The sequence below is a fragment of the Octopus sinensis genome, linkage group LG6 (genome assembly GCF_006345805.1).
Source record: "Octopus sinensis linkage group LG6, ASM634580v1, whole genome shotgun sequence".
NCBI classification, from domain to species: domain Eukaryota; kingdom Metazoa; phylum Mollusca; class Cephalopoda; order Octopoda; family Octopodidae; genus Octopus; species Octopus sinensis.
In genome coordinates, this window is record NC_043002.1 from 59,080,545 (window position 1) to 59,092,802 (window position 12,258).

The following is a 12,258-nucleotide window of genomic DNA, read 5'->3' on the forward strand; positions in this document are numbered from 1 at the left end:
CAAACATATTGCTTATTACCTCCACCTTAGCGTAGGCAGAGGTGTTGTTTTCAGTCATGTTTGCTTGTTTGTCTGTCCGTGGACAAAATATCTCAAGGACCGCTGGATGGATTCGGATGAAATTCTCAAGGATGTTTGGCTTTGTGACTGGCATGAACTGATTAGATTTTGGGATCAATCCAGTATTGAACAAGGATTCTGGATTATTTTTCCTGTTTTTTTTACTTAAATTTTGAGAGCGGTCAGGTTCATTTTTAGTTTTCTCGTTTGTGAGAGCAGTCGAGTTTATTTCAGATATTCTCATTTAAAAAGTTATCTTTGGATAATTGTTGAGAGGACGTTGGCATTGCCTTGGCGGACGTTTGCACTCTCTGAGTGTTCTTGTGTATTCTTTTATTCTTTTACTTGTTTCAGTCATTTGACTGCATCCATGCTGGAGCACCACCTTTAGTTGAAGATATTGACCCCAGGACTTACTCTTGGTAAGCCTAGAACTTATTCTATTGGTCCCTTTTGCTGAACCGCTAAGTTATGGCGTCATAAACACACCAGTACCGGTTGTCAAGCAATTGTGGGAGAGACAAACACACACACAAATACACACACACACACACACACGACAGGCTTCTTTCAGTTTCTATCTACCAAATACAGTGATGAGGCTTTGGTTGGCGCAAGGCTATAGAAGAAGCTACTAGCCCAAGGTGCCATGCAGTAGGACTGAACCATTTACATTCTTTTGAATTAATCATATATCATCTTGTAGCTTTGAAAATTTGATGATGTGATTGTATATTATTAGAATAACATTATAGGGTGGGCACGAGAAGTAAGATCTGGCCAAGTTGAATATTTGAATCGAATATGGCTGGTTTAAATGCTAAAGGGCTAAACTTCTGTAAGTTGATGTCTGGGGGGAAATGGAATTTTGAAGAATTGGCAGATTTTAGGAAAGAAAGATTAAAGAAAGAGTTTAGTTTCGGATCTGAGAGGAAAGGCAGATGATATATGTGTGAAATGGGCTGGTCATCATTATCATTTAACTTCCACTTTTCTATGTTTGTATGGGTCGGATGGAATTTATTGAGACTGATTTTCTACAACCTGATGCCCTTCCTGTCACCAACCCTCACCTTACACAGTCCTGGGGTCGATTCGTTTGACTAAAGGCGGTGCTCCAGCATGGACACAGTCAAATGACTGAAACAAGTAAAAAGACTGACAAAGAGTATATATATATATATATATAGTTGTAGCCACTTTAACATGGCTAGCTGTTTGAGCAAACTCTGCTGTGATATTTTAACCTCAAGAGGACATCTCCTCAAGCTGGTTAATGATGCACAGCTGCATCCGATAAAACTGCGAGCAGGGGACCAAACCCCAACCATCTCCTAATGATGGGATCAGTAGACCAGGCCTGGTTTTAGGCTATTTCTGCCATTTCTCAGTACTGGATCCCTTGTCTGCTAGAGATGATAGCTGCTCGCTTCTACACGCAATATATATATATTTCAAACGAACACACAGTCACTGTGCTAGTCCTAAAATCTCTCTAAGAGATCAACGCTGTACTGATAAGCAATGTTGGTAGCCACTTTAACATGGCTGTCCATTTGAGTGAACTCTACTGCAATTTTTTAACCCCAAGATGACATCTCCTCTAGCTGGTTAATATATATATATATAAGCACCGGTGGCACGTAAAAAAGCATCATTCAAGCATGGTTGTTGTCAGTGCCGCCTGACCGGCTCCCATGCCGGTGGCACGTAAAAAGTACCATTCAAGCATGGTCGATGCTAGTACCACCTGACTGGCCCTTGTGCCAGTGGAATGTAAAAACCACCCACAACACTCTTGGAGTGGTTGGCTTTAGGAAAGGCATCCAGCTGTTGAAACTTTGCCAGATCAGATTGAAGCCTGGTGCAGCCTTCTGGCTTGCCAGCCTTTAGTCAAACCGTCCAACCCATGCCAGCATGAAAAGCAGACGTTAAACAATGATGATGATGGTATATATATGGACTGATGTATGCATGTGTATGCATGTGTGCATGCAACATACAAATGAGAAAGGTGTGAACCACAGTTTCAATGCATTTAAGTCAATAGTGATTCAATTATCACGAGTGAGTGAAATGAAGGCAATCGCATAGGTGGCGATAGTGGTGATGGAAGTAGTAGTAGTAATAGTGGTGGTGGTATTGACATCATATGTAGGTGGGGTTGGTCGAGGTAGGAAGTGCTGACTGGTTTCCTTCCTCTGCTTCAAAATGTCTACACTTGTATGATCAAGCGATGTTTTTTATGTTTGTTATTTTGTAAAGGAGTCCATTCATCAAGCGGCATTGTAGTAGTAGTAGTAGCAGCAGTTTTGGGGTAGTGGTGGTGGTAGTAGTAGTGGTGGTGGTAGGAGTGGTAGCAGCAGCAGCAGAAGTAGTAGTAGTAGTGTTGGGGTTCTGGTGTTAGAAGTAGTAGCAGCAGGAACAGTTGTTGTAGAACAGTTGTTGTAGTAAGTAGTAGTAGTAGGTGTAGCAGCAGCAGCCTCAGCAGTAGCAATAATAGTGTCACCATTATTGTTGTTAGCATCACCATATATGTGTATGCTTGTGAGTATGAGTGTGCGTGTATGTGCGTGAGTGTTGGTGTGTGCGTACGTGTGTGTGTGTGCGTACGTGTGTGTGTGTGTGAGCATGTGTGTGAGTATGCACATGTGCATGAAAGTGTGTATGTATGAGCATGTGTGTGTGTACATAAATGTGTGCATATGTGCAAGCGCGTGTGTGTGTGTGGTGTAGGGATGAAGTTTGGCTGAGTAGTACAAAATCGGGAAGTGACGATGAGCAATGGCTTGAAGAATATCAAGAGAAGTCCAGGAACCTGTTGATCCAGGAAGCAGGGCCTCATCTCAGTAATAATGCCATTGCAAGGAAGAACCTGAAATGGCATGCATTCTCTTCTGATGACCCCATAGGCCTGCTAATGTCTGATATGCAAAGCTTTCAACTGGTAACACTTGTATTTGTTAGTTGTTTACAAATAATTTTGCGTAATTTAAGTGTAGTGTTCTTAGCTCTTACTTCCTCCAGCATTGTTAGCTCAACAGACAATGAACCTTCTCCACACATCCTGATTGCTCACTTTCCTCCTGGCCCCACTTGGGCCAACCCCCATTGCTATCATGTTGTCCCATTATGTACTGTGCCACATCTTCCTTGGTCATTGTTGGGGATTTTCTCCAATATTTCTTGTTTGATGTTTGTGTATGTATTCAATAGTAGTTGGATTCTCTGCATTTATGTCAGGAAGAGTCTTTATTTTGAATGGCATTATACAGGGTTATTCAAAATGAAAGAGCAGATTTTAAATTTATTTTTAAAACAAGGAGTAAGAGACACAAACACATTCTACATATTTCTTGATAGGGGAAGGTTTAAAGTTATTTTAAGGTAATATGCACTCAGCATGAGCACCATGTGTTGCTTGACAAACATCGAAACCTTTTTCTGTGAAATTTTTATGCCATTCGTAAATTTGCTTGTGATGAGGTGGATTTTTATTGAATTGGTGGTGAAATTCATGTTGCACTTGCACAATCGATTCACATTTCTTAAACTGCTGCACACAAAAAGACTTTTCTTGTAGCATTGCCATTTTCTAAAGGATTACACAAATGAAAATTATCCAACTTTAAATAAAATGAACAAAATGCAGCATTAAAACAAAATTAGAATATTATTTTATTTAAGGCTTAATTCAATTGATCATGTTCAGCTATAAACTTTAAACCTTCCTCGATCAAGAAATATATAGAATGTGTTTGAGTCTCTTACTGTTTGTTTGAAAAATAAATTTGAAATCTGCTCTTTAATTTTGAATAACCCTGTATATTGTTTTGGTAATGACATCATGTTGCATAAGGAAGTAATACCTGGATAATATCTTTATACAGCTGATAATCCCATGTGAGATGTCTTCCACAAAAATATGACTTAATCTACATTTTTGGTTGTATCTTTGAGGGCTTCACTATCTTTTTTGTTGATTAGGTATTTAATAACAATCTCTTGATCTTTGATTGCAAATGGGTAGCCTTTGAAGTGTGATGTGATGTAGTGGTCACAAGTCCAAGAAGGATGCACTTTTTGTTAATATAACCATCTTCTAAAGCAGCGACCTGGCAGAAATGTTAGCACACTGGATGAAATGCTTAGCAGTATTTCGTCTGTCTTTATGTTCTGAGTTCAAATTCTGCTGAGGTCAACTTTGCCTTTCATCCTTTCTGGATCGATAAATTAAGTACCAGTTGCATACTAGGGTCGATCTAGTCGACTGGCCTCCTCCCACAAAATTTTGGTCCTTGTGCCTAGAGTAGAAAAGAATATAACCTTTTTCTAAGGTGGTGAGTTGGTAGTATCATTAGCACATCAGGCTAGATGCTTTGCAGCATTTTGACTGACTATTTTCTGAGCTCAAATTTCACTGAAGTTGACTTTGTCATTCATCCTTTTGGGGCTGATTAAATAAGTACCAGTTGAGTACTGGGGTTGATGTAATCAACTTACCACCCACACCCAAATTTCTGGCCTTGTGCCAAAATTTGTAAGTTGGGAAGCATATCCATGCATGGTCTTTTATTGGAATGCTAAGCATTTCAAATCTAGGCCTTCTCTGAAGTATTTTAGTCCAGCTGTTTTGCGGTTGTATGGGAGGTCATCAAGAAGAGAGTGTTTTCTGAAGAGCTCACTTCCAGCACTTAAGATATTGTTCTCACCACTTTGCAGCACATCAAGTTAATGTTAGTTTATTTTTGCTGTTGTTTCTCTGGAGAGAGAGAGACTATATGCCATTCGAAGGCTGTCTGCATAGATATCCAGCCTCTACCCACTTTATCTCTTGCTAAGTAGAGCCTGTCAATATCACAATTTGTATGGAAATGTCCAGTTTATATCAGGATCTTGTGTGTCCTGATGTCAATGGTGTGGATTTCCTCAACAGATCTGTCTAGTATTCCAAATATTAGAATCAACACTGATACTGCAAATGCATTGTGGGATATTGTCTTGTTGTAAGGGGAGATTTTCAAGTGCCATATTTTCTGAAGTCTGGTATAGTACTATTCATTTTTATTCACAGCATTTGTATTTGTAGCATTCTTTGAGTGGAACAGGAGAGATAGTAAGGCTTTTGATGTACAGGTTTTGGGTCTGGGGGATGGATTTTTCATGTTCAACAATCAAATACAAACATTTCTTTTGGTCAAATTCCATTCCTATTTCAGCTGAAAAATGTTGTCTAATTCCATCCGTTTTTTTGGCATTGCTAACATGTTTAGCATAAATCTTCAGGTTATTCACAAAGGAATTATGAGATACATTAATATCTCTAACAGCTGCAGACCCTAGCATGTAGCCATTTGATTTTTGTTGCAGGAATGATAACAGATTTAATGCCAAAATGAAAAGAATTATAGAAATACTATGTCTTTAGAATATTCCCTTTGAAATATATATAACATTGGAGATGATTGTTCCACTTTCATTTGTTTATTTGTTTGTTTGTATGTATGTATATCTACATTTATATATCTACATATACATCTATATATGTAGATATGTTTACATTTACACATGTATGTGTGTTTGTAAGTTCTCTTCTATTTTTAATTATTTGAAATCTCCCTGTAAGGAAAGGGCTGTTTTCCAACAAAGATACAATGCTCCATCACTGGAATGTATGTATTAGCCCCCTCCCCAAAGATTTTGGGCCTTCTGCCTAGAGTAAAAAAGTATATTCATATGTAGATAAGATGGCTAGCTGGCAGAAACGTAAGTGTGCCGGGTGAAATGCTTAGCAGTATTTTGTCTGTCTTTATGTTTTGTGTTCAAATTCTGCCAAGGCCGACCTTGCCTTTCATCCTTTCAGGGTTGATAAATTAAGTACCAGTTGCATACTGGTGTCGATCTAATCAACTGGCTTCTTCCCCAAAAATTTCAGGCCTTATGCCTAGAGTAGAAAAGTATATCTATAGGTAGATAAGACGGCGAGCTGGCAGAAATGGTAAGCAATGCTGGGCAAAATGCTTAGCAGTATTTCATCTGTGCTTATGTTCTGAGTTCAAATTCTGCCGAGGTCAACCTTGCCTTTCATCTTATCGGGGTTGATAAATCAAGTACCAATTACATACTGGTGTTGATCTAATCAATTGGCTCCCTCCCCAAAAGTTTTAGGCCTTGTGCCTAGAGAAGAAAAGCATATGTAGAATAACGGTGCCAGAATAGGTACTGGTGTTGTAATTAGCTAGTGAACTTGTTAAAGAAAGTATATCAATGACAGAGGCATATTAATACCAAGAGGTGGTATTTATTCCTACTTATTGGCTTTTGGTGCAAAATGCACTCTTGTTTACGTCTCCAGCAGGGAGATAAATTCCATCCATCTCCAGTGTCAAGACCACTAAATCATGTGATTATGTAGGAGAACATTAGCTAATGTATCTCTCTTCACAGTTAATACTGTAGTATGTGATTTGAGGAAGATTAAGGTATTATTTCTAGAAAACTGAACAACCACATACAGGCACAGAAATTAAATGTAATATAATGTGATGTGCTGTAATGGCAAAATATGTGGTTGTTACTACATTTTTAGTTATTGTTGATGTTACTGTTAGTGTTGTAGTAGCTGATAGCTGTGTGTTGTTGTTGTTGTTGTGACTTGTGGCACTTGAATATTATCTTTGTTGTTGCTGCTGCTGCTGTTGTTGTTGTTGGTCTTGTTAATAGTTCTGAAGCCGGTCTATACATGTTGTTTAGTGTATTGTACAACCCCCACCTTCAGCGATGACAATGACAACAACGACCACCACCACTGTAACACCAACAACAACAGCAATCACTACAACCACTGCCCTCAGTGCTGTTACCACCACCACCACAACCACCACCACCACCACCGCCACCACCGCCACCACTAAAAACAGCAACAATGGCTTGACCTAAAATTCGACTAAATTAAGGTGACTATTGAAAGCATATATATATATATGTGTGTGTGTGTGTGTGTGTAGGAGGTGTCTTTATGGCTGAGAAATAGGCAATAGCTATGAAATTACCTGAAAATTTGATGTAAACCTTTGTGTGTGTGTGTGTGTGTGTGTGTGTGTGTGTGTGCGTGCGCACGCATATTTATGTATAAGTCAGTACCCGTGAGTGACTTAGTGCATATAAGAGTCAGCTAATATAAATTTATATACATACATGCAATCATACGTGTATGTATGATTACATAACATCTCACCAATATAATACAGATGTAAAAATGTGTTGAAACAATTGTAGTGACTGTAAATAAGCTATGTCCTTCATTCCATTTTATATTGTTTATCTATTTATATAATTGCTATGGATGCTATGAAATTCCTGATGTATATTCAATAGCAGAAGCATTTTCACTTAATGATGACATTAGGTAGCCAATAACTCTGGATGAGCCTTGCATAATACAGGGTTTTCACTTGTATCGTATTTAACTCTGTGTGTCTGTGTGCGTGTGTGTGTGTGTATCAATGCGTGTGTATGCATGCGTGTATGTATGTATTTATGTATGTATGTACGTATGTATGTATGTATGTGTGTGTGTGTGTGTATGCAGGTGTGTGAATATGTGTATGTACGTATATATGCATGTGTGTATGTATGTATGTATGTATGTGTGTGTGTATGCAGGTGTGTATATGTGCATGTGTATGTATGTATATATGCATGTACGTATGTGTATGTATGCATGTGTATATGTATGTATGAATGTATGTTTGTTTGTACATATGTATGCATGTGTGTGTATGTGTGTGTATGTAAGTATTTGTGTGCATGTATGTATGTATGTGTGTGTATAGGTATCTATTCTTTTTACTCTAAGTACTCCTGCACCTATGAATATACATATATATATATATATATATATATATATATATCTGACTGGACTGGTGCAGCTTTCGGGCTCCCCAGACCCCTGTTGAACCGTCCAACCCATGCTAGCATGGAAAGCGGACGTTAAATGATGATGATGATGATGATGATATATATATATATTATTTTATTCTTTTCAGTCATTAGACTGCAGCCATGCTGGAGAACCACCTTAAGTTGAACAAATCAACCCCAGGACTTCTTCTTTGTAAGCCTAGTGCTTATTCTATCGGTCTCTTTTGCCGAACCGCTAAATTACGAGGACATAAATACACCAACATTGGTTGTGAAGCGATGGTGGGGGGACAAACACAGACACACAAATACATACATACACACACACACACACACATACATACACACATACATACATACATACATACATACATATATAATGGGCTTTTTTCAGTCTCTGTGTACCAAATCACTCACAAGGCTTTAGTCGGGCTGAGGCGATAGTGCAAGACTCTTGCTCAAGGTCCCACGTAGTGGAATTGAACCCGGAACCATGTGGTAGAGAAGTAAGCTGATTACCACAGCCACTCCTGCACCTATATGCATTCATCATCATCATCATCATCATCATTTAGCGTCCGTTTTCCATGCTAGCATGGGTTGGACGGTTCTACTGGGGTCTGTGAAGCCAGAAGGCTTCATCAGGCCCAGTCAAATCTGGCAGTGTTTCTACGGCTGGATGCCCTTCCTAACGCCAACCACTCCGTGAGTGTAGTGGGTGCTTTTTACGTGCCACCCGCACTGGTGCCAGACAGAGCTGGCAAACGGCCACGAACGGATGGTGCTTTTTATATGTGCCACCGGCACGAGGGCCAGGCGAGGCTGGCAACGGACACGAAACGGGGCGGTGCTGGCAACGGTCGCGAAACGGAAAGTTCTCTTACATGCCACCGGCACTGGTAACACATCTGCAATTTCCATTGATCGATTTCGATTCTGATCCTCACTTGCCTCAATGGGTCTTCACAAGCAGAGTTTCGACATGCCACCGGCACTGGTAGCACATCTGCAATTTCCATTGATCGATTTCGATTCTGATCCTCACTTGCCTCAACACGTCTTCACAAGTAGAGTTTTGTGTCCCAAGAAGGGAAGGTATGCATACGTAGGCTGGCTCCATCCCATGTAGAAGGCCACGGGTTGTGGACTCACTTGTCCTGCCGGGTCTTCTCGCGCACAGCACACTTCCAGAGGTCTCGGTCTCTAGTCATTTCCTCAGTGAGACCTAAAGTTCGAAGGTCGTGCTTCACCACCTCGTCCCAGGTTTTCCTGGGTCTGCCTCTTCCACAGGTTCCCTCAACCGCTAGGGTGTGGCACTTTTTCACACAACTATCTTCATCCATTCTCGCCACATGACCATACCAGCACAAACGTCTCTCTTGCACACCACAACTGATGCTTCTTAGGTCCAGCTTTTCTCTCAAGGTACTTACACTCTGCCGAGTGTGAGTACCGGCATTACACATCCATCGGAGCATACTGGCTTCATTTCTAGCGAGCTTACGCATATCCTCAGCAGTCACGGCCCATGTTTCACTGCCATGTAGCATGGCTGTTCGTACACACGCATCATACAGTCTGCCTTTCACTCTGTGCGAGAGGCCTTTTGTCACCAGCAGAGGTAAGAGCTCTCTGAACTTTGCCCAAGCTATTCTTACTCTAGCAGTTACACTTTCAGCACACCCGCCCCCGCTGCTGACTTGGTCACCTAGGTAACGGAAACTATCAACTATTTCTAGTTTTTCTCCCTGGAAAGTGACGGAAGTTGGTCTCAGAGCATTTTCAGTGTTTATTGTTCCTGAGCATCTGCCACATACAAAAACCATCTTCCTAGTTAGCCTTCCTTTGACATTGCTGCATCTCTTATGTGTCCATAGCTTACACTTGGTGCATCTTATAGAGTTTCTACCTACACCTTTTCTACAGATCGAGCAGGGCCATCTACCTGAAGGTGTTTGTGATTTGTCTACCTTCCTACTGATTACGACTTTGGTTTTAGCTAGATTGACTCTGAGGCCCTTCGATTCTAATCCTTGTTTCCACACCTGAAACTTCTCCTCCAGTTCTGATAGCGACTCAGCAATTAGAGCAAGGTCATCAGCATAGAGGAGCTCCCAAGGGCATCCTGTCTTGAATTCCTCCGTTATTGCCTGGAGGACTATGATAAATAGGAGGGGGCTGAGTACTGAGCCTTGGTGGACCCCTACCTCTACCCGGAATTCTTCACTGTACTCATTTCCAACCCTCACCCTACTAGCGCGTCCCCTATACATGGCCCGCACAGCTCTCACTAACCATTCATCTATCCCTAGTTTTCTCATTGCCCACCAGATAAGGGATCGGGGGACCCTGTCGAAGGCTTTCTCCATGTCAACAAAAGCCAGGTACAGGGGCTTATCTTTGGCTAGGTATTTCTCCTGCAGCTGCCTTACCAGGAATATAGCATCAGTAGTACTTTTCCCTGGCACAAACCCAAACTGCATCTCATCTAAACTAACTCTCTCTCTAATTAGTTGGGCTATGACCCTCTCCGTAACCTTCATCACCTGGTCCAACAGCTTGATACCTCTGTAGTTATTTGTATCTAGGGCATCACCTTTACCTTTGTAGCAGTTGACTATTATACTGCTACACCAGTCATTGGGTATGACCCCTTTGTGTATCACCTGATTAACTATATGGGTGACTAGGCTATAGCCGACACTACCAGACATTTTGAGCATCTCTGCAGTGATTCCTGATGGGCCTGGGGCTTTCCCTGTCTTCATGCTTCTAATTGCCTTAGCTACCACAGAACTATCAACTCGGATAGCTGGTCCCTCTGTTGGGTCAACATTCGGCAGACTCTCTTTATCCCATTCATTTTCTTCATTCAGCAACCTTTCATAGTGGCATCTCCAAACCTCTCTCTTCGCATCCTCATTTAGCGCAAGTGAACCATCTTCCATGCGAACACACTTCTCTCCTACCACATCACGATTCTCTCTCAAACACTGTCTTGCAACACGAAACACCTCCAGTCTTTGGTCCTCACGGCGCAGAACATTGGCAAATTTTTTCTTATCTGCTTCCCCTCTGGCTAAATAAACCTGTCTCCTAGCTTCTCTTTTGGCAGTCTGATACAATTCCCTGCTACCCCCATTTTTCCAGACCTTCCAAGCCTGTCTCTTTTCTCTAATAGCCCTGTCTACAATATTGTTCCACCACCACGTTATTCTAGGTCGAGAGGGGACTTTGCACCAGCCACAGATCTGGTCAGTGGCTCTCAGCAGGTTGTCCCTTAGAAACGTCCAGCTGTCTTCTACCCCCTGTGATGCTCTATCCCCTTCTACTTCGTCAGAGGCTTCAAGTAATATGTCCCTAAATCTCTGTCCATTTGCAGGATCTTTAAGCTTCCAGATCCTTCTTCTCCATATTTGTCGTCTCTCTGGTTGTCCTCCTAGTCCTGATCCTAAAGTCACTAACTACCAGTCTATGTTGTGGGGTACATTCTTCACCTGGGAAGGTTTTGGCATTTATAAGCAGCCATCTCTCCCTTTGCCTTGTAAGGATGTAGTCAATTTGGCTGGTATGTTGGCCCGATTGGTAAGTGACTAGGTGGCTGGTAGGTTTCCTGAAGTTAGTGTTGCAAATCACAAGATTATTTGCATCGCAGAACTCCAGCAGCCTGGTTCCCTCCTCGTTGCGGGAGCCATAGCCATAGCCTCCATGTACGCCATGGAAGCCCCCAGCATGTCGTCCAACGTGACCATTGAAGTCACCAGCCACAAAGATAAGGTCTCTGTCGTTCGTCAATGAGGTAGTCTGCAGTAGAGTGTCATAGAATCGGTCTTTCTGTCCATCGGGTAGCCCCGACTGAGGAGCATAGGCTGATATAATGGTTGCTAAACTATGATGAAGCACTAATCTAATCTTAAGTTTCTGTCACTTACTCTGATTACCTCAATTACTTTATCTACCCATTTCTCAGCGATAAGTATAACACCGCCACCAACCCCGTCAGTGTTCCCTGCCCAGAAAATCTTGTACCTGCGTTCCTTGCCTGTGAGGAACCTAGCTGATCCTCCTCTCCACCTTATTTCTTGCATGCAACATATATCCACACATCTCCGTTCAAGCATCTCGACTATCTCACCAGACCTATATATATATATGCAAACATAATCTTACTCATTCATATTAACCTATTGACCTATTTTATATAATCCAGCAATATATACATACACAAAGAGATCTGTTCATGTGTGTGTGTATAAATAAATATATGTATATATA

General features: G+C 41.3%; 1 protein-coding gene and 1 long non-coding RNA gene across 2 annotated transcripts in view; one reads left to right on the forward strand and one right to left on the reverse strand.

Annotated features, from left to right (window-relative positions):
- Positions 1-653, reverse strand: part of LOC118763935 — a 22,939-nt gene extending 22,286 nt beyond the window's left edge. Inside the window, exon 1 of the long non-coding RNA XR_004999707.1 lies at positions 617-653. This is a non-coding gene — a long non-coding RNA (uncharacterized LOC118763935). The remainder of the gene's footprint in view (positions 1-616) is intronic.
- Positions 1-12,258, forward strand: part of LOC115212921 (serine-rich adhesin for platelets) — a 207,775-nt gene that overhangs the window by 47,200 nt on the left and 148,317 nt on the right. The gene's annotated exons all lie outside the window — the stretch shown is intronic.